The sequence below is a fragment of the Schistocerca gregaria genome, chromosome 2 (genome assembly GCF_023897955.1).
Source record: "Schistocerca gregaria isolate iqSchGreg1 chromosome 2, iqSchGreg1.2, whole genome shotgun sequence".
Taxonomy (NCBI): domain Eukaryota; kingdom Metazoa; phylum Arthropoda; class Insecta; order Orthoptera; family Acrididae; genus Schistocerca; species Schistocerca gregaria.
The window spans coordinates 671998707-672025322 of record NC_064921.1 but is presented as its reverse complement, the minus strand read 5'-3'; the positions used below and the strand labels follow the sequence as shown (position 1 = coordinate 672025322).

Sequence of the window (26616 nt, the reverse complement as noted above, 5' to 3'; positions counted from 1 at the left end):
TCATACCAACAAACCCCAGAGAGACCTCATGCCTATTGACGTAGCTATAACGTTTTCAATCACCAGAGGAGCTGCAAAATACGTAATCACCTTATATGATATATTTTCAAAACACTTAAAAAGTATACTACCAAATCTCTTGCAGCGGGATCCATAATAAAGAAAAAGTAGGAAATTGTTTTGTTCGAGTCAGCAAGCCAGAAGCCATAACCAGTGACAATGTTACCATTTTTACAGGCGCCAGTAGGAAGAATTTGCTAACTCTTATGGTATAAAACATATTTTACATCTACATTCCGCCCAGAAGCAAACCCCCTTAAATGGGTATTTGAGAATGCAATAGATTCATCAGAACATACATTACCCTAAACACAGCAAATGGAGATAGTATATAACACATATCAAACCAATAGTAAAAAACAAAATGCCTCCCTTCACTCCTGGAAATGGAAAAAAGAACACATTGACACCGGTGCGTCAGACCCACCATACTTGCTCCGGACACCGCGAGAGGGCTGTACAAGCAATGATCACACGCAAGGCACAGCGGACACACCAGGAACCGCGGTGTTGGCCGTCGAATGGCGCTAGCTGTGCAGCATTTGTGCACCGCCGCCGTCAGTGTCAGCCAGTTTGCCGTGGCATATGGAGCTCCATCGTAGTCTTTAACACTGGTAGCATGCCGCGACAGCGTGGACGTGAACCGTATGTGCAGTTGACGGACTTTGAGCGAGGGCGTATAGTGGGCATGCGGGACGCCGGGTGGATGTACCGCCGAATTGCTCAACACGTGGGGCGTGAGATCTCCACAGTACATCGATGTTGTCGCCAGTGGGCGGCGGAAGGTGCATGTGCCCGTCGACCTGGGACCGGACCGCAGCGACGCACGGATGCACGCCAAGACCGTAGGATCCTACGCAGTGCAGTAGGGGACCGCACCGCCACTTCCCAGCAAATTAGGGACACTGTTGCTCCTGGGGTATCGGCGAGGACCATTCGCAACCCTCTCCATGAAGCTGGGCTACGGTCCCGCACACCGTTAGGCCGTCTTCCGCTCACTCCCCAACATCGTGCAACCCGCCTCCAGTGGTGTCGCGACAGGCGTGAATGGAGGGACGAATGGAGACGTGTCGTCTTCAGCGATGAGAGTCGCTTCTACCTTGGTGCCAATGATGGTCGTATGCGTGTATGGCGCCGTGCAGGAGAGCGCCACAATCAGGACTGCATACGACCGAGGCACACAGGGCCAACACCCGGCATCATGGTGTGGGGAGCGATCTCCTACACTGGCCGTACACCTCTGGTGATCGTCGAGGGGACACTGAATAGTGCACGGTACATCCAAACCGTCATCGAAACCATTGTTCTACCATTCCTAGACCGGCAAGGGAACTTGCTGTTCCAACAGGACAATGCACGTCCGCATGTATCCCGTGCCACCCAACGTGCTCTAGAAGGTGTAAGTCAACTACCCTATCCAGCAAGATCTCCGGATCTGTCCCCCATTGAGCATGTTTGGGACTGGATGAAGCGTCGTCTCACGCGGTCTGCACGTCCAGCACGAACGCTGGTCCAACTGAGGCGCCAGGTGGAAATGGCATGGCAAGCCGTTCCACAGGACTACATCCAGCATCTCTACGATCGTCTCAATGGGAGAATAGCAGCATGCATTGCTGCGAAAGGTGGATATACCTGTACACTGTACTAGTGCCGACATTGTGCATGCTCTGTTGCCTGTGTCTATGTGCCTGTGGTTCTGTCAGTGTGATCATGTGATGTATCTGACCCCAGGAATGTGTCAATAAAGTTTCCCCTTCCTGGGACAATGAATTCACGGTGTTCTTATTTCAATTGCCAGGAGTGTATATATAGGATACACACCTACCCGATTAATGCCTGACAAGCTTGAAACTGACAAACAAGCCAAGCCTTTAGCAAAATTATCCGAAAAAACTTTACCTTTGGATGAACAGGTACTTGATGCATTGAATTCTAGAACAAACCGCACTATCCAGGAGGGTTCAATACGATAAGAAGGTTGGCCATTTTACTACCTGTCACGTCGGGCAAGAAGTGTTGTTACAAACATATCCACTAGGAATTAAACATAGGAAACTGAACCGAAAATGGCGTTTAGTGTGTGTAGGGCCCTACGTCATACACAAATTACCACACCCAGGACGTTACTTACTAAGTTATCCAAAAACCGGAAAAATGCATTGATTGTGCCTGTATAAAGATCTTAAGGAATTTATACAATAATACAGAGGCCAAGAACCTCAAACATTACACAGAATACGGTTAGAAGAGAGAGACATGTCCAAATCACATAAGAAGGCGAAATATGGAGCTGAACAAAAAAGCACAAATTATTTTTCGGATGACATTTATGACACACCTTTGCGACTTGTGTGTAAGAAAAAAAGTGAAAGACCCAAGTGCAAAACACATACTTGTATATAGATTGGAGTGTAAATATAATGTAAAGTAAGATAAGTAAGATGACTTGAAAGTAATTAATTTGTAAGAGAATTTATATTTGCAATACTATTTGAAAAAGTTAGCATTCCCTGTAAACTGTGCACTGAACGTATATTGTGGCAGATAAGAGGACAGTTTGGAAGGTCATTCACCTGCAAATACTTCTTCTCACTTAATTATGTGAGAACACAGTAAGCATCTTGCACATGTACAGAACTGCAAAATATTAGCAATATACTGTTCAGCTTTCTACAAAGCAGGAAGTGCTACCACATGCAACTAAAAGAAAAATTAATCTAACCAATCAGATAAAGATTTATTAATTGATTTGAGAGTAATGTTGTTAATAGAACTCTGTTGGAGCATGGTGGAGTGCTAACAGATGGAGGGACATTATCACAAGTACTAGCCATATAACATAAGGCATACCGTTCATACTTGTTCAGGTGGATAGGCATGCAAATGGAGCGTCCCACACAAGAAAGCATTGTGGTTGGTAGAGAAGTGAATATGGCAGCAGGCACATTGAGGCTAGGAGCAAGCATGATGTGATGATGGTGAGGTGACCAGCAGAGAGGCTGAAGTATCGACGTTTGTGGGTAGTGGAAATGTCTCAAGAAGATGGTGTTCATCAGATTTATTTGAAGACTTGCAGCCTGTGAGTGTCACTTCAAGATAACCTCCATCAACAGTGAGCTGGAGTTCCTCAGGGCAGGAACATTGCACGTCCAGGCACATTTTGAAGAGGGTGGATGCCTTCGAAGAACGAGGGGGTCAGAGTGCAATAGGCCATGAGGTATCAGTAACTGTGAGTACATTGCTGAGTATACAGATCAGTTTGAGTCTGTTTTGCTAATTGAGAAAGGATTTAAACTGCCACATGCAAGCAACACTCGCTGGAACTTTCGTTCCAGGGCAGTTTCAACAAAATCTAGTCATTTCTCATGGCTATATAGTGTTTTTAATTATATAATTGATGATACAGACTATAAGTGGGACCTAGAATCTTTGAACTGTGCTGTGGAAATGAAACGATGGCTGGATGATCCTACATTTGTCTACTTGCTTTGCTTCTACCGAGGGTGGTTTGTTTCTGTTGATCATCTCTTTGATGTTCTTAAGTCAGAATCTGTCAGTATAATTGCTTGCCATGACGAAATAAAAACTCTTTTGAGAAACTTACAACAATTTAGAATGGAAACATTCATTGATGAATGCAATAAGTGCAGCTTATTTTTGTATTGCAACTAATAATTGTGTGATAGTCAAGAGAGATTTCTCAGGGCACTAGCTTACAAGATACTAGATTTGCAAATTGTTCAGATGGAAAGAAGGTTTCAAGACTTTCCCCAAATTCAGTTTGTAGAACTTTTGAACGAAAAGTGTTTCCCAAATTATCAAAAAGAATTCCCAGAGTTGAAACTTCTTCTGTTATTAGAACAATACCCTTCTTCAAACAAGAACAACTTGAAAATGAACTGTGTAACATAAACACTTATGAGAAAACACACTCATCTCCAAGAATCCTCTTGAAGTACATTGCCAACAATGATTTAGACTCTGTTTATGAAGAAAGAACGAAGTTCCTGCATTTGGTTTTGACCCTACCTGCAACTACAGCAAGCAGTGAATGAAGCGTGAGTGCTCTTAAATGAGTGAAGAATTATTTAAGGACTTCAATGTCCAACACCCAGCTGTCATGTTTGAGGACATTAGCAATACAAAAGACACTACTTGGAGAACTATCCAGTGAGCAGATCTTTGTAGACTGAGTTATAGACTTATTCATAAAAAAAGACTGGTGCATTGCACTTGTGTACAAAAAATATAAGTGCTTCTTCTCTTGCTGCTGGAGTTCTACAAATTTGTCATCGTTTCTTGAACAAGTTTATTATTATTATTATTATTGGTGGTGGTGGTGGACGTGGTAATAGTAGTAATAGCAGCAGTAGTAGTTGTTGTTGTTTTATTTGATGCATTATATTTCATTTGTTTAAATTATTGTTTATTGTAGTATTTTGTCTCCCTATAATAACTGCAGAGTCTCCCCAATCTTTACAAACACGCTACACCACTGTTATTGACCAACTGTAAACTTACTTGAGAGCTTCATTTGCTTTCTCTGAAAGGAGTTCTCTTGTATTCTCAGTGACTATAATATTGCTGTCATCTTCGAAGAGAATTTTTTTCCATGAGTAACACTACTGCGAAAGTCATTGCTCTACATCAGGAATAGTATTGGTCCTAATATGCTTCCTTACAGAATTCCAATGATATTGTATTTTGGTTCTGATAAGTGTTTTACTAAATATTTAGATCTATTTGAAGTATGTATTATCTGTACTCTTTGTACCCGATCTGCTAGGTATGATCGAAACCAGTCATTAGCTACCCCTCTTATTCCTAATGCTTCTAATATATTTAATAGAATCTTGTGGTCAGCTGTGTCAAACATCTTAGAAAGATCCAAAAATATGCCTGTGACACACTAATCTTTGTCAAGAGCATTAAATACAACCTTTGTGAATTCTTCTCTGGCTGACTCCATATTTTTGCCACTTGGGAAACCAATAAAACATGGTATTTATTCAGGTATTTCATTATCTGTCTTTCATAATTGCTTCTATTATTTTTGAAAATGGTGTCAGCAGAGAACTGGGCCTGTAATTTTTTATGCGTTCTGCATCACTTCTTCTTAAGCAAAGGTACACTTCTTGCCCATTTTAACTGCTCTGGAAATGTCCCTGATGTCGAGGAGTTAAGGATTCATTTTCTGTATTTGTTAATGGGCCTTGCATAACATCTATGCATTGTTTCTGTACATGCATTGGTACTTGATCTAAGCCCGCTGACTTCTTATTTTTCAGTTTCTGAACAGTTTTATTGACTTCACTCTCTGAGGTTGGGAGTAACATCATTGTATTTAGTGCAACATTATTTACAGGTGTTATATTTGTTTTGGGGAATTTTTTCTGTAACATGGCTGCAATACTTGAGAAATGCTCATTTACATATTTTGCTAAGTGTTGTGGATCATTTATTACCTTATCCTCCTCCCTTAGCATTTCGTCATTCTGCGTTTCTTTGTTTCCTTTTTTATAACATCCCAGACCACTTAGCTTTTATACTCTGCATATTATATTATTTTGTCATTGTTGTTGTTGTTGTCTTCAGTCCTGAGACTGGTTTGATGCAGCTCTCCATGCTACTCTATCCTGTGCAAGCTGCTTCATCTCCCAGTACCTACTGCAACCTACATCCTTCTGAATCTGCTTAGTGTACTCATCTCTCGGTCTCCCTCTACGATTTTTACCCTCCACGCTGCCCTCCAATGCTAAATTTGTGATCCCTTGATGCCTCAAAACATGTCCTACCAACCGATCCCTTCTTCTAGTCAAGTTGTGCCACAAACTTCTCTTCTCCCCAATCCTATTCAATACCTCCTCATTAGTTACGTGATCTATCCACCTTATCTTCAGTATTCTTCTGTAGCACCACATTTCGAAAGCTTCTATTCTCTTCTTGCCCAAACTAGTTATCGTCCATGTTTCACTTCCATACATGGCTACACTCCAAACAAATACTTTCAGAAACGACTTCCTGATACATAAATCTATATTCGATATTAACAAATTTCTCTTCTTCAGAAACGCTTTCCTTGCCATTGCCAGTCTACATTTTATATCCTCTCTACTTCGATCATCATCAGTTATTTTACTTCCTAAATAGCGAAACTCCTTTACTACTTTAAGTGTCTCATTTCCTAATCTAATTCCCTCAGCATCACCCGATTTAATTTGACTACATTCCATTATCCTCGTTTTGCTTTTGTTAATGTTCATCTTATATCCTCCTTTCAAGACACTGTCCATTCCGTTCAACTGCTCTTCCAGGTCCTTTGCTGTCTCTGACAGAATTACAATGTCATCGGCGAACCTCAAAGTTTTTACTTCGTCTCCATGAATTTTAATACCTACTCCAAATTTTTCTTTTGTTTCCTTTACTGCTTGCTCAATATACAGATTGAATTTAAATAACTTTTTTGCAGCAATAAGCACCTTCCTATAGATCTTTTTGTATCTATGATAAATACATACTGATAGATCTATACTAGAAAAAATTTTCTGAGCACATAATTTTTATTTGGTAGTATTTCAGGGGAGTGATTGAAAGCCTGGTGATTTTCAGTATGATATCCATACACATTCAGCATCAGCGTGTCAGAGTCAGTTAAAGAAAATTAAAAATCTTTTTCTGTTGTCCTAGCTTAATTGGAACACGAATTATAAAGAAAGCAACATTGTTCCGTAAGTCAAAAATTTGTCATTATTTCAATTTTTTAAAGTCCATTACTCAGTAACATTTCATCAGAAAAATGTAAAAAAATTAATTTGTGGTACTATTTATGAGTACTATAGGCATACTTAATTTCATTTAAATCCAAGAGGGTAAGGTTGAAAATGATGGTTTCATTTGTTCATTTGACGTGGAATGACCCATTAGTGACATATCCAGTACAGTATATTATATTAATGATATAAGAAAAAATACAAACCTTCTTTATGTTTTGACGAGTGTCCTGTAAATTAAGTCAGTGGACAATGAACTTACATTCCATTCTATTCCTTATAGTGTAGCTTATGTCACTGAACTAAGGAGATTCTGTTGTTTTTACATGTATTTCATAATCATTCTTCTTTTGTGATTATTTAATAATGCTAGCGACGCACAAATTGAACCTTTTAACTGATTATATAGAAAACTGATTAAACACAATCTTTAATTTTACGCTTGCTTTCTTGCCGCTTGTGCCTAGTGTCGCAGCAAGAGGCAGATGGTAACAATTTTCACAGCAGTGAGTTGCGATACTGATATGTTAGACTGTGGTAACATCTAGTTAAACTTTTTGTGTCATCCGCTTCGGTAGCTGCGTAGTGACCACAGCGCATTGCTAACCGAATTTGGCTCGCTTCTATGCCTTCTAGGAGTTGTTGCAGGATTCGATTCCCAGTGGAGTCGGAGATTTTCTTCGCTTGTGGGGCTGAGTGTTGTGCTGTGTACATGTTCATATCGTTAGAAATGACATTCTGCTCTAAAGCCTAGTTTACACGACGACACTAGGTTCCTGGCAACTGCGTTACCGCCCACTGCGCATGCGAGCCGCGCTTTTACGCAACTCCTCAGTGAAACTAAACAGTTTCGGCGTGTTCCAGTTTTGGTGACACTAGTTGCATGGATTTTGAGATTATGCGTGTTCGTAGAGTGAAGAAAAACTGAAATATGAAGTCGGGAACGGAGAATAATGTTCGCTTTTCGGATATCTATGCTTTGCATAGGTTTTTGTGGGATTTCAGTGATGCTGATTACAAAAATAAACAACATATTGCTGCTTTTGAGACCGTCACGTGAGATCAGAACAAATAGTTTGACAATATCTGAGCTGCAGGGCAAAATTTATTGAATTAGGAGCACATATACAACTGAATTAAGAAAAATACAAGCAAATGTATGCCTAATTCTAGCTGTAGAAATGCTCTTATCTACAAACTAAAATCCCATCCTCCGAATTGGCCGACTCTTTTTAAAAGGAGTGTTGTTGACAGGTTTGAAGACTACACAGATCAAGAAGCTACATTATTTATTCAATATTCATCTATTTAAAAAGTCGCAGCAGTACTCACCATTCACATATGGTTGAATTTTGAAGTATTGCCACTGTACAGATCTATCTTTAAGGCAGTGCGATCTGCTTCGAATAATTACTGCTGTTAATGTTAATAATTGTTACTGTTAATAATTACTGGAGTTAATGAAAAAGTGTCATCACCAACTAAAATAGCATCTTATAGCATTCAGAGCGTTCTCGATTATATTGCATGCAATGCGATACGTAATTTCAGTTCTGGCTACAGTGCTTCATTCGTTATAATATCTTTATTCCTTATCACATAATTAACTCTATTTAGAAGAAACTTTAACAGTTCTGGTGACAATCTAAGATAATTAAAAGAACTTCTTGGGTCTTCCATTACAAATTATTTCAGCAGGGATGCTGAGCAACCGAGCTGACGTCTATTCTTCATCCAGTCACGAATCGAAGAATGTTTCTTTTTTTTCTTATGCAGCAATTCCACGCAACAAGCTTTAACTCCATCACAACTCGTGCGACGTACAGCTGCCAAAATTTTCATTTCAAACACGACTCAGGAAACCACAAAACGACGAAACTGGAGTATATACTGGTTTCTCCTTGTCTCTTTAAGAAGGGAAGCAAAGCTGAGCCTGCTAACTACAGGCCAATTTCACTAATTCCAACACTAGCCAAAGTCTTTGAAGGCATAATGTATCAGCAGATCTATGAGTACCTAGAACTAAACGATATGCTGAGTACATCACAGTTTGGTTACAGGAAAGAAAGGTCAACCATACATGCCATAGAACTCTTAGTGAGTGACATTTTAGCAGCATTTGAGGACCAGGCTCACATACAGGTAACCTTATGTGACCTGAGCAAGGCCTTTGACTGTGTTGACCACTCTGTTTTACTCTCTAAACTCGAATATTATGGAATATGTGGCAAAAGTTTAAAACTCGTCATACATACCTTAATAATAGGAAGCAAGTGGTAAGCTCAGGAAGTAATGTGTCAAACACACTTGAGGTTCAACACGGAGTGCCACAGGGATCTAAATTAGGACCACTTCTATTCCTCATACATATAAATGACCTACCGGCAAATATTAATGTAAAGATATATATATGTATGCAGATGATACAACTCTGCTCTCTGTAAACCATGATTTTGATAAACTTGTAAGCAGTATGAATTTGGCAAAAGAAAATGCAACATCATGGTTTAATGCAAATGGGCTACTATTAAATGAGACAAAGACCCAGAACATGTGGTTCAGTCTATCAAAGACTACAAAAATAGAAAAACAATGTGCAAAATTTTTAGGTATAATCCTGAACAACAAACTAACATGGGACTCTCATGCAGAACACATAGCAATTAGGCTGTCAAGAGTTATATACCTGTTGAAGAGGCTGATGTTGTGTGTGACATCGGAATATGTAAGGACAGCGTACTTTGCTTTTTTTCAGTCTGTTTTAAGGTATGGGCTAACGCTCTGGGGAAATACCAAAAAAATAAATGAAATTTTGGTGATCCAGAAGAAAGCAATCAGAGTAATAGCAAAGGTAGATAATAGGACACATTGTAAACCATTGTTCATTAAATATAGAATTTTAACAGTTATTAATCTATATATTCTTGATAGTGTTAACTTCATACTTGCGGAACTACCTAGTTTAAGTGTAATGAATCAAAGACATGACTACAATACAAGAAACTGTACTTCTCTGATCTTGCCACGGAATAGATTAGCAAAAACAAACAATAGCCATAAGTACATGTCAATTAAAATATATAACAAATTGTACAAATATGCCACAAGCATGCCAATCAAATTATTTAAGGAAAAGCTACACAGCTTCTTGTTAATGAACCCATTCTATTCAATAGAAGAATTTTTAGAAATACCCAATATCAACTTAAGTTAAATGTGTTAAATATATTTAATAAAAATATTAGGTTAAGTGAACTGACGAAGTCTATTGCATGTAATAATGCTGAATGACCAATAAAGAATCTGAATCTGAATCTACAGTCAAATATGAATCCATTTGCGTGCAACTAATTCCACGCTACGAGTGGTGCAACCCAGTGTCGTCGTGCAAACTAGCCTTTAAGTTGGCTATATGGGCAAAAGCCAATAAGTTAAAAAAAATTGTGGCATTACACTAGTTGCGTCTCGTATGTTGCGCCACACAGCTGGGGGTTCTCACATGTAACTGCAATATGCTACTAGTTGCGACAACACTTCTGTTGCATGTGTGAACCCGGCTTTATTGTTGGCGCCAAAATGGCATCGGAGGTACTAGGTAGAATGTCTTTGATAGCATAGTGAGCGTGTTATGTTAAATTTTTGCAGGTGCTTAGATAAGTTGATAGTGACAACAATCGCTTACTAACAATGGGCGGTGTCGTAGCTGCCAGAGCGGAAATGTAATACAGTAACAGAAGAAATGAAAGTGCGTGACTTCCTAATGTGTGACTGTGTTGTGGTGATGGTAGCGATAATTTGTGCAAGTTTCTGCATCTTATTCGATAACATTTTTGCACGTAGCCGTGTTTTCACACTAAAGCAAAATATAGCCCTATAACAGCCAAGTGCTTCTGTCTTTCAGCTTTATGTAACACTAAAATCATCACAGACTATGTTGAGTTATCTGTCAGTGTCTATAAGTGTTCCAAGTCTGCGCGTGCAAGGGGATCCACAGCACTAAGTTTTTCTTGTATGTTTAAGCATTTGATTTCTCGGTGTTTGTGAAACAGTTATTTTGTGTTTTTCGTATTCTGTATCGTGTAATGGCTTCTTAATTAGTATGCAGGTGTTTTTAATTGCAGCACAGTAGTTATGATGACTAGCGTTTGCCCAGTTTTAGTGGTTGTGGTTCCTTAGGTAATTATGTATGGTTAATGGGAGTGTAACTTTGTTGTTAGATACCTTTGTTATAGTTTTCCCTGTGTCAACGTGTTAATACGATGAAGCGCTACTGCATTACTGCTTTCCGAATAGTATACCTATTCACAGTAACTTGTTCTAAAGATGTACAGTATTAAATGATTACTTCATAGTACTGTTTCTTGTGTTTGATGCTCTGGTACACCATAATTATGCAGGAAGGGTAGATAGATATTGGGTGTGTTCTGTCCATGAGATGTTGATGGAACTTCCGACTATGCTTCCTTCTTCATTGAATATGGAAAAAGCCATGTATGCAAAATATTTGAGTGTGTACAAGTGATAACCTTTCACGTACACGGCTTCTCCATAATGAGTCGAATGTAGTTTTTGATACTATTTTTGTTCAGAGATGGTGCTCAGCTGTCATATGATGATTATTGTTGTGCAGATGTTGCTGGGTGTGTTGTGAGCTTAATGTACAACTTCCACCCGCATGTTAATAATAACCCCCCCCCCCCCTTCCCCCCATGCAATCACTTGTTTCACAAATAGGCCCTAATGACTCCAGCTTAAGCCAATCGGACAGTCTCTGGCAATATTCATAACATCGCAATATGAACATTCCTAGTGAGGAAAGGAGGCACTTTATTTTTTTCACATTAAAAGGTTTCATTTTATCTCCTCCAAACACACTAAAAGTTTTCATGCATAGTTTTTTTAGATCCTATATATTGCTATCAGTGCTTACGTGGCTGTATACTCTGTGAAATAAGTTACTTTCTTGTAGGGGTGAGCTTGTATTGAATGAGCGCATGATGGTCTTTTGTATTGTATAGTACCAAAACCACTTGTCATTTCTTTACATTTATAAATCTATATTATTCTTCTGTTTGCAATGTTTTCAGTTCATTTGAAGAATCATTGCATGTATGCTGTACTATTGCATGTAGGATTGTGTCATTGCTTTCTGCTTTATGTATTCAGTTTGTCTTTCACTTCTCACTTCTAGACTAAACGAACTTCTAGAGTAAATGCCATTCATTTTCAGATCTATCATAATTTTGTACTGGTAGTCCTACATTGACATACGTAATCTTATGTTCTTGATACACACTGTATATAGAGTTTAAAGTAGTCATAAAGTGTGCTAAAGCTTGCATATTTTTTTTGGACACACTGTGTAGTAGCCAACTTAAGCACACATATGTGTGGTCTGATTACTTGGCAATTTTCTGGTTTGTTGTTTATTCCCTGCAGGTGGAGTAAGTGTGAGTGAACTATCACTCTTTCTTCCTGTTTTGTTTTACTCTTGTTAATGGGATATCTTCCACTTGGTATAAGATTTTATAAAACAATTTGTGTACTGTCATGAGTGCACAATTTTTAGTGGCACTACTGAGGTGACGTTACGTGCCTGTATTGCTCATCGCCATGCCTGATACATTTCATGTACGCTATTATTTTACTCTGTAATTATACAATTGTATTTAAAGAGATGATTTTGGTTTGCTGTATTTTTTTAAATAAGTGATGGTTTTTAAAGACAGGTTTTGATTTGATACCTTTCGATATACTATAGTAATCTTACTCTCCAAAACATCACCAATAACATTCTGTTTCTGCACAAGTTTTGAAAGCTTCGTGAGGTGTAATATTACAAAAAATCTTTTTACTTATCTTTATTTTCTCATGTTGTTGGCTCGAATGCTTGTGTCTTGGGGTACATTCTTGAGGCTGAAATCTTGACCTACTGGGTTCCAGAAGTACTGTCGGTTGCTATGATTTATTTAATCCTATTCTTCCATATCACACTGATTTCACAATCTCCTTCTTCATAAAACTATCAGTTACATTTTGTTGTAAACAAAATTAAAATCTACAGATGTTATCAGAGTCATGCACACTACTGCCTACTTTCCACGTTACTCACAATATTCCAAAGTGTGTACAAAACAAGAGTTTACAAATTTTCTTAATGAAAGAAGAATTCTCACCAGGTTATATTGTTATTAATTAATGAGTCTTGAAATAAAGATTATAATTTGCATTCGATTGTGTAATTAATAATGTGAATTTTAAGTATGCCAGAAATTTTATAATTTCAGATCTTTCTAAAAGAAGAGTAATTTCAACCATTAGTACATATTGATGCAACAAATTAATTGCTTTTCATACATTTTAGCCTGAAATATAATACATCATACATAAAATCATATGAAATTCTTTTAGCGAAATGCCGCAATGTTCACCTATACCAGATTCAGGATTAATTCTGGTATCAGCTACTTCCATAAAAAAAGATATGTTAGAAAAGGGTGTCCCATTACAACACCTAGCTGATGGTTTTTCTCCAGAGTAATTTTGATTGACTGTAATGGCAGCTGCAATTTGTCCAGTTTCGCTGCAGTGCTTTTATCAACTAGTATTAGCAATGATTAGTAAGGGATTACGCATTAAGTTCATAAGCTACAATATTTCGTAGAATAGGCATTCTTCTGTAGGATTGTTTTAATCTTTATTGTCATAGAATAAGTAATGGTTTTTTATATTTAGCATGATCACATTGCCTATGCCTCATGTCACAGATGGCTGACTCATATTATTGTGTGGTTTACAGTTCATATGTTCACACTTTTGTTTGAGTAGAGCGTGGGTGGTACCAGAGGAGGAAAGCTGTGGCCTGAATGTTAAATGTTTCTGGAAGAGGATTGATGTGGGAGTAAACTCGCTCTGTTCATTTGTGTTACAAATGTGGGCAAAGATAATTTTAAATGCCTTGAATATATTGTTCATACCCGAATCCATTGTCTCAAAGAATTTTGTGAAAGAAACTATTGTCCACAGTAGGCTGTGCAATTCTCCTGTATTCATTGTGCGACTGGCCAGTTTTGGCACCAAGTCATTTTCAAGCACTTATAGTTACACACAAGCATTACGCAGTATGCCATATGTGTTTTGGCATAAATCAAAACACCTTTCATATCTGAGATAGTTCATCTACATTACAGTATAAGAATGAAAACATTGTTTCCTAGAAGCATATAACCAAGTCATCTGATGTGTGAATTACAAGACTTCCGCGTACAGACTATCTGCATGTGGAACTTCTTTTGTTCATAGCTGAGCTGACGTGGTTATATGCTTCTGCATATGGCTTTGCAAATGGAATGTGTTTTGATTGTATTCAAAAACATATATGACGTATTTCATACTGCGTATGTATAAGTGCTTGAAAATGGCTTAGTGTTGAAATTTGCCAGTTGCACAGCAAATAAAGGATAACTGTACAGCCTACTGTGGAAAGCGTTTTCCTACTCAAGTTAAAATGTTCCATATTTGTATAACTGAAATTGGAAATGTCGTCCTCCTCCCAAGTGTATCAGCATATTCCTTCTTTTTCTGCAGTTGAAAGCATCTTGATTGCTACATGAGCATCCCAATCCCCCACCACCACCACCACTACTCCGCTGCACCAAGCAAACTAAAAGCATCTGTTCAGTTGCACACATTTTCAGTGTGAAGCACCACTAATTGCAAGGATACTATAACCACAGTTGCAATACTCTGCGAGTGATAATTCTCATCACTGTTTAGCTTTCACTGGTTTTTCTTGTGGCTATTCACTTTAGAACTGTCCCTTCCATGACAGCAGTGCATGTTTTGGGTTAGCATATTGTAGAAATCATGTCTTTTCTATGTCGCCAAGTCACAAATATTTCATCTACAAATTGGTATAAAGAAATTTACTTCCGTGTGTCTGAATTCCTTTACAAATTAAAGAACTTTAGTCTCTCATTTTTGTATATAGAAATGTTATCGTATTGAAACAGGGTGAGCTACCTTTACTGCTATGTGACATTATTTTGCAGGTTTTAATGGAGTTCATGTTATTTTCCAATGTGAGGGCAACTATAATGTACAGGATGCTGAGTCAGATGTAAGCAGCACGTCTGGGATGATAGGAAGTCATAAATACGATGAAAATATTGTCTAAATTTATCGTATTTTTAGTTTACAATCTGATCTTCCAGTGAGGATGGATTGTACATTGTGCCAATCTCATAGGTAGTTGGGATGGTTGGCAGGAGTTAGAATATATTCAAAATGGACAGTGATGTTTCAGGGTGAATGTGGAATAAGTGAGAGACTGAGGCAGATTTACTAAGGCATCTTCTGTGAGGCAGACCAACTCACAAGAGAGCCAGCCTGATGTGGCCTAAGCTAATGCATTTGCCTTGGAGTGAAGCTAAATTGCAAGAGAGATGAAGGCAAATTGCATAATAAGGCTGGGTGAAAGCTGACATCACAGAGAGCGGGATTCACGAGCACCATAGGCAGGCAGATGTGGGGGACAATAGGCCCTACGGTATTAAGTGATACAAGAGACTGTTAGAACCAGAGTTGTGACATTGAGCATAGGTTTAAGAGCAAGTGATACGATTGTAGCAGATGTATTCAGTGCTGCAAAACAGGCATTTCATAACTTTTTGAAAGTATGAGGCTGTCTGACTCAGTATATGCTGCCCTGAAATTTCTCTGACCACCCATTACTAATAACGTCATTAACATTACTCTCACTAAATAAGTAGAAAAAATTTGCATCATAAAATCTTAAAAAATAAAAAAAAGACCTGTTATTCAATAAAATATCAACAAAGTTAATTACATACTGTTTTTCTGCATTTAGTAACATGTTGAGTTACTCATTTAGCCAGTTGTGTACAATTGAAAGATTTCCCGATTGGCTAAAATATTCTGAAGTTATGCCTTATATAAGAAATGAGATTTAAAAATACCATCATACTTCTGGCCAAGTAATCTTTTGGCATCTCAGTAATTGTAGAGAAAATAAAATTACGAGCGGATTCTTAACCATCTGATAACAAATAATATAATGTTTAAACTTGTAGGCTGCTGGTATATTTTGTGATCTGTCAAAGATATCTCTGAATCATATTATCCTTTTAAATAAGTTAGGGTATTATGGTAGTTGGATTATATATTTGCACAATAAAATAATACTAATAGAGAAACACTGTTTGGAAGGCAGTTTGCGAAGGCATGTTTGCACAAGGCATATAACACAGAAAAAGTAGTCTGGATACCTAAGAATATATATAATAGGCAGAGAGGTCTATATACATTAACTCGCTACCAACAAATAATTTTTTTTTCACCAAATCCCAGCACCTGCCCTTGTACAAATATGTTTATATGCTCACAATAATCTTGAACACTACACCTTCCCTAAACACTGTGCTTAGAACTTTGTTGTTAAATCCTACAATTTTACCAATTTCTGGAGTTTGTCTTTACTGAGAGGCTCGGTCAGTTAATCAGAAAGCATTTCCTTTACGTACACAAATAGTTTATAGTAATATCCAGCTGTTTCAAATGGTACAGAATAAAACGTTGCCTAATATTAGTGTGCGTGGATCACACAGTTGTTGTTTGGTTCTGAGCTAACTTGATAACTCTCATGTTGTCACAAAATCATCCAGTTAGCTCGACAATTGGGTGCTGCTCAATTTCACCTTTTGGAGTGAAAGAAAACACCCTGTATTCAGCCTTGACGATACTCAAAGCCACTGTTCTTTGTTTCATTCAAGACAAGGATATTGATCCTTCCATCAGTTTGAAACCGCTACCTATAATGGAATGTCTGTTACACATTCTATTTCTCCAGTCTGCATCACTATAAAATTCCTGTTTTCTGTCTTACAGAATCTTAATTTGTAATCAAGAGTTCCTTTTAAACATCTAAATATTCTTTTAACCTTAGAGTGGGTGCACCCATGTATAAAGTGCGCCAGCCACAAATAACTGTCGTGTACCATTCCATTGTTTCAAGATTGCAAATCAGTAAAATCACTGCAGCTTACCCAATGGTAAGTTATACTGTCACATGTTTAAGTGAGCATTCATAGTTTAAAAGAAACAGTGACATAGGTGAGAAAAAAATTATGATCCATGCAAGAAAATGACCCAGGTTCCAAGCTAGCAGTATATTCCACAATGAGGCAGTTGTCTATAAGATAATTAGCAGTTGAATAAGCTGTGGGCTGGAATCTGTTGCAACTATGCTATTTAGTGCTGTGAGTAGGTCATTACTGTGGACTAACACTTGTACGAGTTAACAGACTGATACAATGAAAATTTATTTTATTTTTGTTTAATTTTGTAATAAAAATCGCGCACCCTTTGGGAGCCCATTGCAACCCAATGTTTAAATAGAGAGTCTTGCAAAACTTGCTCGCAATGTTAGTAGCAAAGGCAATATTTTCCCTTGGAAGTGCGAGCTAAATGCAAAAGACTTTCGCCAAATGGTCTGAGGCGTCTTGTCACTGTCTGCGCGGCAGACATGTGTAGCAAATGCTACATCAGCCCCCTCAGTAGACGCAGAGCGTCATCTCAGAAACAGGCAGGAAAGTGCACGTGGCGGCCAGAACTGATCATACTTGTCGTTGCTCCACGTCGGCCTGTTGCTGCATCTACACTTGGTGGCACTGGTGATGGAAGGTGTTGAAGCCTTGATGCTGTTGTTGATGGTATCCATTTGTAAAAAATGCATGCAAGCTCAATGTGGCTGAGTGAAGCAGTTGTGGGCTTGCCATTTACTGCATCCTTTGTATTCATACCTCTTCATATAAGACATGGTATGGGCCAATGTAAGGTGGTTGCAATGGTGGCTTAACGCTGTCATCAGTCAGGAGTGTTATGTGCAAGTGGCTGTGTAAGTCATAATGCACATAATTATGTGTTACCTTCCATGTATGTGTGGCCAGGAGTTTATGCAATAAACACTCCACTTCCGTTGTCACAGTGACATTTACAGGAAAAATACACAAGCAGTTGCCACGAACCGTCCAACAGTTGCTGCAGTGATGCACTGATAGCTATTTGGTTTGTGTCCACCGCCAACACAAAGGTTGCATCGAACTTGGGTGCATGAGGAGTGCTGTGTTTGTCTTATTTTGCTTCCCAGCCTCGAAGGCGGAGCTTGTCTCCTCAGTCCACTGCACTATGGTACTACCACTGCTCAAACTTGCATTTGACTTTGTTTTGCCTAGGTCTCCTAGATAATGGGGGATCATCTGTGGTTTCTGTACGATCCACCGTATTGTGTTGCACTTGCGTAGGTGTGCCTGGAGATCTAGTCAAAGCTGGGAATTGTCTTAGCAGTGAGGCGTATGCTCTGCATCACACGCCTGTATCATTTTAGCACTGTGCGCATTTGCACTGCCATGAAACCCTGCAGCTGTCAGTCCTGTAATGCTGCCAACCAGGTGAACATTGGCTGTATCCGTTAAGAAGTGGTAATGGCGAAGAGATCAGCTCCTATTATTGCCTCCACAACAGTGATTCATGCCACTGCATACGTTGGTATGGACAAGTTATTTGTGGTGGATAAACAGAATGCTGGTGGCAGTTTGCAGTACTGCACGAAGTTTCTGGTAAGATGCTTGAATCATAGCCAGTATCTGTTAGATAGTTCTGGTAGGATCTTCTATCACTGAAGAACAGGTGGCGTGACTTCCTGGGGCAGTCAGTTGAACCTACGATCGACCGCTGCTAGCATTTGGGAACAAACGAGGTACCAGCAAGGGGCCTGTTCTGTGTTAGACATTGCCCTCTATTTGAAAGCAGCCTTTAACTGTCAAATGATTTTTAAATTTTGGTATTCAATCTTCAAAGGTTTTTGATACTGAAGACCCATCTTACTTTTAGCTTTCTTCCAATTATCTGCAATTGGGCTGGGTACAGATTCATTGTTGAATGTTTGAGTAGCCGTATACATCTGGTTATCTAGACACAGTTTGGGTTGTATTGTATGTGATGAATGCAATGAATTTATGTCCTCTGCTGCAGGAGTTTCCTGTATTTCATTATCCATTTCATCTTGAATAATACCTCATTGCTCCTGAACAACTTCTTCAGGTCATTCCTTTCTAAATTTACTGTTGTCTTTGCATGTTCTTGGACATAATCTTCAAGATTAAGATCTACACATACTTTTTCACGACTTGTTTCATTTTCACCAGATTCTAAAAATATTTTATCTCTGCTAGTTATTACTATTTTTTGTAAATCTGTAACCTTTGGAATCTTCGCTGTGTCCAGTAAAATGTAGTTTTCATGTTTAGAGTCCCAGTTTGTGCTAAGTTGTGCCATGGCCTTACATCCATAAATTCTTAGATGATTTAGATCAGGTTTCTTTTCAGAGAAACTTTGCATGTAGTCTTATTTGGTACTACTTTAGTAGGCAATCTGTTATTTAGATACACTGCAGATGATGCTGCTTCTGCCCAATAACTTGTTGGTAACCCTGCATCCTTTAACATGCTCCTTGCTTTTTCTACAATTTTTCTGTTAGCACATTTTGCTACTCTGTTTCAATCAGAACTATAGTGAATTGTAGTTTGATTTCTGATTCCAAATTCTCTGAGTCGTTGTGTAAACTGTTTATTAACATATTCACTACCATTGTCTGATATGAGAACTTTTACTTTCTTACCAGTCTGTCTGTCAACCATGACGTGAAAAATGTAAAATATTTTGCCCACTTTGTCCTTGGTTGTCAGGAAATAAATGTTTGTTTATCTTAAAAAATCGTTACTCAAGGTGAGGAAATGATAGCTACCTCCTATAGATTCTTTTTTCATTTGCCCGCAAAGGTGTGTGTGTGTGTGTGTGTGTGTGTGTGTGTGTGTGTGTGTGTCAACTGTAAAAGTTCAGTAGATCTAATTTTTCAACAGTAATCTGGCTTGCTTTCACCATAAAAAACTTTTTGCAGAATGTACTCTATAACTATTTCACACCTGAAGAGCATCTAACTTATAGATACCCCTTTTCCTATCTGTGGCCATCACAGTGTTGCTCTGATCAGTTATTTCTGCAGCATTTAAATAAAAAATTACCTTGTTGGCCTTAATCACTGTTTCACTCTCTGAAAGCAAATTAGTAGCTATCTTTCCTGTCAGTTCACATTGTAGCTGTTGAAACACCAATGTGTGTTTTAGAAAGAACATCTTATAAAACTGATTACTGATATGCACATATGCCCCAGATTCCAGGAAACAATATGTATGCTTACTTCCACTTTTACCATAAGAATGATATGCAGTGTTATCTTTATTGCTTTGGAATTTGACTTTTTCCTTGTGCACTTGTTTTTCCGTGCAGTGCGATGCAGAGTGCCCCTTCTTTGGCATTTATAACATCGAACATGTTTATTCTAATACAAAGCCATTTCTTCGTCATGGATAGGGTATTTGTGTACATTCTTAGCATTGTGGTGCTATCTTGACTTTCACACTGCCACCTGCAATTGATATCCCTGAACTTCTAAGCCCATTATCAATGGGGAGTAATTATCAGGTAGTCCCATTAGTAATGAGGTACCAATCCATTCTTAAGCAATGTTGAATCTGATATTTCTTATACAATTTGAAGTGGAGATGATATTGTTTACACATTCATCAACAGTTTTACATTCATCAAATCTTTTGATAAGCCCTCTTAGCAAAACCACTTTCCCAGTTAAACCTCTTGTCTTCAAAAGAGTGTCCCATACTTCCTTTGCTGCACTGGCCTTTCTTATGTGAACATAATTTACAGGATCAACTAGAAGAATTAATTTGAATTTTGCTGTACAGTCATTCTTCTGAGTATCTGAATCTGTGAACGTTAACGTTCCATCAGTGATGTCCCCAAGGTAGTCCAACTGTAGATAAGCATCTACTGCTAACTTTCTAGGTGCATAATTTTCTCAGTGCGCGCGCTTATCAATCTGTGATATATGGGCAGAAGACATTTGTGCAGTTAGAATTCAATTACTGTAGATTATGAACTGTTCATAAACAATATTAAGTTTTCCACCTTCCACTGGTCAAACTTATTCAGTTGAATCTTCCTAGGCCCATAACCTGTTGGATTTTATGTTTGCACAGTAAAATAATGATGGAGAGACACTATTTAGGAATATATGTTTTATTATATTTAATGTGTCTCCGGCAATTTACAAAGGCATAAATGACACAACATTTAGTCTAGAAGCTAAGAATACGTATTATGGGAAGAGAGCTCTATACTCACTGCATAAAAAATATTTTGTTCATCAAATCCTGACAATAGTGTAACAGGGAATGTCCCAAAATGGTTCAAATCATATCTCTTTGAAGGAAACAAACAATTCAACAGTAAAGAGTCCTGTATTAAAACATTAGCCACTATTCAACTGACAACTGATTACATCTGCTGTCCCACAAAGTTTTGGAAGTCCTTTTCTTTTTCTTCTGAATGTTAATGACCCTTCACATGTTATGTTACCAGAAATAAAATTTGTTTATCTGTGTTATAGAAAGAGTAGTGAATGCAATTTTCATGGGCATTAATGAGTGGTTAATAGCCAATTTTTAGTCATTAAACTCTGATAATGCAGTGAATACTCAGTTCAGAACTTGTAAGAGGTTTCTTCAAAGCATATATCTAAGATAAAATGACAAAAAGGTAGAAGGCAACAACAAAAATAATCAATTTTTGAGAATAAACAGCTAGAAGAGGTTGACAGTGTTAAATTGTTGCGATTATAGCTTGATAATAAATTCAGTTGGGAAGAACATACGAGAGAGTTACTAAAGTACCTAAAGAAATCTTTATTGACAGTATGGACATTGTCATACATAGGTGCATGTTTTTTTTTTGCCCCAAAATTGTTTAATATAAATAACTATCCATGTAAATGCTGAAGAACGCACTGCAGAGGACTGTTCAAGGAACTGGGGAGACTCACCACTGCTTCACAATATATTTTTTTTCCTTGATGAGAAATGGCTTGGTTGATGGAATCAGTGCTTGAAAGACAGTCAATCTTCACAAAGATTTAAAGTCGATTACTTTGGTCCATAGGGAACAGTCATTGCAGCAGAGCCATCCATGCTACAAAGCTCAGTTCCAAGACTTCTTACTGAACTAGACCAGAGGTATTTGTAGGAGACGTTGTGCAGAGTTTGGGACGGTAAAAGGGAGAGGTTTCTTTTAGCAACACTGAAGACACGCGGACTTTAAAGGTAGCACTTAAAGATATGTGCCTCTTTGCCAACTACGAGGAATGATGCTGCTGTTGCAGTCAGAGCAGCAGGTCTTTTGTGAGGATATAATTATTTTCATAAATAGGGTTTGTCTTTTCACATTTCATAATCAAGTGAAAATAGTCTCTTTGGAAAAACCTTTGCGGAATGCAGTCAGTGGAGGTAGTAAAAAGGTAACTGCCCACAACACAGTTGTGGCATTGGGCACTTGATAAGCAAGTAAATAAGTCTCAAATGCAATACAATTATGGTAAGAGGGAATACCAGAAAGGGGATATATAGATCAACCTGATAAACACCTAAATGACTAATAACATACCGTACAAGCAATCATACTGGCTTGGTTCTCTCACCACTGTCCTACAGAATTCCTTTTGCTAGCCCTGGATTGTTAACTTCCCGTTTTTCAGTAAGCATGGCTTCCTTAATGTATGTAACTTAATGTTGCAACAGCTATTAAGTTTGTGGTATCTTTTTATAGTCCTAGTCAGCTCAGCTGCTAACCTTACTGAAAGTCATTCCGAACTGAGTGTGATCTGTAATTGTCTCACCTCTCTTCTTGTAATGTTGTTGGCACCCTAGTAGGTGGAATGAAAGTGAAACAGGGTATTTTCTGAGTACCAGTACCACAGTGCTTTAGAAAGCATTTTTTGGAGATTGAGCACTTTTCCTTTGCAAAGGCTTCTGTTGCACTAGTTTTCTGTCTTTCTGCTTTCTATGCTGCATTCTAAGGAGCTCTTCTTCTACGACGACTGATCTGTTTTTGGCTTTATAGTTTTTGCTGTGGCACATAGAGCTGTGCAGGACACTTACTGTTACATTGCAAGTAGGGCCATTCCATGTCAAGTGGTCTAATTTTGGAAAAATTTCCTCATGATCATCACTGATTTTGCTGAAATTTTGTGTGAACATTTGCATACATTCCCAAAAAACATTGATAAAGTTTTTCTTCCGTCTTGATACTTGACAGATGTAGACATTTGTTTGACCCCACAGTCCAACTATTAACAATGCACCTGTGAGTTTTTTTTTTCTTGAAAGGAACAAAATTAGGCCATCTTGTACAACTTGTGCACTGTCTTAAGTGAAATAATTAAAAAAAAATTAAATTCCTTAGCATTTTGCATATGGATCACTTCTGGCAAAGCCGATGAAAAAGTAGACACTTGAAAAAATGTAAAGTTTAGCTTTTTATATCTCCAAAAGTAACTGCAAGATAAATATGAAACATGAAATGTATGAGCTTACCAATACGAGGGCTTAGAATATAAAATTTCATTGTGCTACTTGTTTCCAATAGTTTACTAATGGAGGACAAAGTTGATAATTTTTCTAAAAACACAAAAACTGGCTATTTTTGGCCTACTTTGTTGATCTGCAAAGTCTTTCAAACTCCTTTCATTAGGAAGACCCTGTTCTAAATCACCCAAAAACTAGATTTGGTTTCGCAGTGCAAGCATCTAAGACCCTAAAAGATGACAGCAAGTTGCAGGCCCATTGAAAATGGCTTGTTTCAAAAGCACCCAAATCTACTTTTATTGTTTTTTACAAATGTTGAGTACTCTCTGTGGAAGATAATATCAAAAATACTAATGACTAGGAAATAAGCTTTACTCAGAAAAACTGCAAATAAGCAGTCTTTTTTTTTCTTCGTATTTACATTTCTACAGCATTGAGCTCTGCAAAATTCCTTTTGTAAAAAGTGAAATTGAATAAGGTATCCAGTAAAAAGAATATTCTTCTCATTTTTTGTGGCCTCACTAATTTGACATAATCACATTTGAAAAGTGTAATTTTTTGGTTTCTGTCTTACCAAATTTTTTTCCCAAACAATCCTGTCACTGATATCTTTCTGATGTCATGTGGCCGGCAGCACAGTTTTCCTTATGACATGCTACAACAACTGAATGAAACCCGTAAAAATTTCAAGTAGCTAGAACCAAACATAAGCTTATGATCCTAAAAGACATCTTGTCCAACTTATGCTTCATCAGTTGGGATGCTGTGTAAAGAAACACTTATCAGGCTTGGGAATCTATGGTTAATAAATCCACCCATGGCTGCTGTTGCACAGGTATCGGACGTGGCCTCTATGGCAGTGGCGATGCTAATCTTGTCGCTTTAAAAGGAACCAGCAGTGGTTAAGCCATCATCTACCATAGTGACACAGTTATACAATTTTTCATCAGCACGCTAATGTGCCACATGAACTGCAAACTGTGCTAACACAAAGTACACTATACCTTAAACTGGAATTGAACTTGCACACCAATAGACTTACACATTAAAAAGAAATACTAAAATTTCTCTGTAACATGAATCCATTCAAAAAAGTGTCAGGAAGACTGCTATGAACTTCACCAAAATTTACAGAATGTGATAATGGTATAGAACATGAAGGCTATTTATACGATGTTTTCTGCAGCTTTTAAGCAAAGTTTTTCTACCGTGACCCCCACTGGTAATGCACAGTTAAATTGTGAATTTTATAACCAGTTTGATTACGTAGTTATAGCAGAAAAACGGATATAAAAATGCCATGATCAATCATGACAAGACACCCCTTTTTTTGAAGTTTTGCTAGTCATCAATACTTATGATATTGCCTTCCCAAGATACTACAAAAGAATTGCAGAATATAATAAAAGATGTCAGACTTAATTTGATTACCACTAGAAGGTAGACCCATTTTCATTGCAGACAGCTCTTTTTTGTAAAAGTGGCCCAAAATGCCTATTTTCGTGTTTTTAGAAAAATCGTCAGATTTGCACTCAGTTTATATACTATTGGAAACAAGTAGGAGAATGAAACCTTTTATTTTAAGACCTTGTATTGGTAAGTTTATAGTGTCAAGTTTCTGGTTTATCCTGCACTTACTTTCAGAGTTATAAAAAGTGAAATTTCAAATTTTTTCCATGCATCTATTTTTTGCACAATTTTTACTTCAAATTATCCAAATAAAAATTGCTCAGGAAATAGGATTTTTTATTATTTCATTTAAGAGAGCGCAAAATATTGTACAAGATGCCTCGTGTTGTCCCTTTTAAGAAAATATTTCTGTAGATATTATGTCTCAAAGTTGCCAAAAATTCTCAGGTGCAATATTGATAGCTGCACAGTGGGGATTAAACAGACGATTGTATCTCCCGAAGTATTGAAACTTTATCAATGTTTATTGGAAATGTGTGCAAATGTTCATACAAAATTTCATCAGAATGTGGGAACTGGCAGACTACTTGTCAGTGAGTGATCCAATAGTACAATTGAATCTAAGTTTCATGCTGTATTTGACTTGACTAATTATGTTTGAATTGGGTGCTAACTGGTTATATTTTCATTCTGGTTATGTAATCAGTCTTAGTGAGCAAGTGGGCTGTTAAGGAACTTTTTTCTTAATTTTTTACGACAGAATGATGGAATTTTCAGGATTCAACAAGCAGCTACTGTTTGGTTTTGTACTGTTTGTACTGTAGCATAAGGTAGCTATACATTTAGCAGTGAATTATTTTCCATAGGGTATCACATATTTCGATATGAAGTATATGATTTATTTGTAGTTACTGCCATTGTCCCATGTTACTTTCATCACACAATTGCCGTGCAATACATATTGTAGTATTAAATATTTAAGAAATTTCTGTACAAAATTTCAGTCTAAAGCAAGTACCTAATGTCCCTTGTACTACACAAGTATCATGTAAATATTGATATTTAGGAGATGATGCAGGTACTTGAACCTAATATACGAGGGTGTTTCGGAAAGTAAAGATACACCGTACGCCAGAGAAACAGAAGAGTTTTGGCGAGCAAGTTGGCAACACTGGTGTTAACCTTGAACCGTTACCTTTCTCCTCACGGTCGTTCAGCAGTTGAATGTTGCTTCTGGTTGGAGTAGATTGTGTTGAAAATGGCTGCACCGATTCAGTATCCCGCCAAATGCGAAGTGTGCTCCATCATACATTTTCTTCATGCAAAAGGTCAGCGACCAGCGGATATTCACAAAGAAATTGTTTCTGTTTATGGGAACATTATGAATCGACAAAATGTAACGAAATGGTGTCGTCATTCCTCTGAAGGTAGGACCGATGTTCATGACGAACTAAGAACAGGTTGGCCATCTGTGATCTCTGATGCCCTTCTTCGGAGAACAGAGGAAGCTATTCGTGCGAATAGACGTCTCACATTGAAAGAATTGCTTCAGATCACACCGGACGTGTCAATGACAACTCTTTATGACGTGACTGTCAAGTTAGGGTACAGGAAATTGTGTGTGCGCTGGGTTCCAGAACTGTTAACGGAAGAACAGAAAAAGAAAAGGATGGGCTTTGCACTCGACTTCCTCACACGCTATGCTGAAGCAGGTGATGAGTTCCTTGATTACATTGTGACAGGTGACGAGACGTGGGTTTATCGCCACACACCTGAATCCAAGCAACAATCAATGCAATGGCACCATTGGAATTCACCAAAAGCCAAGAAATGCAAAACGTTGATTTCAGCGAAGAAAATCATGG

At 37.9% G+C, this 26616-nt stretch overlaps 1 protein-coding gene across 8 annotated transcripts in view; it reads left to right on the top strand.

Moving 5' to 3' along the window:
• The first annotated feature begins 10328 nt into the window (after positions 1 to 10328).
• The window catches only part of LOC126334718 (transmembrane protein 94), a 461078-nt gene continuing 444790 nt past the window's right edge, over positions 10329 to 26616 (top strand). For 6 of the 8 annotated variants that reach the window (XM_049997237.1, XM_049997233.1, XM_049997234.1 and 3 more), the window contains exon 1: positions 10431 to 10575. The gene's annotated coding sequence lies outside the window, so the exon portion shown is untranslated. The other 2 variants (XM_049997238.1, XM_049997235.1) reach the window with 2 other exon arrangements.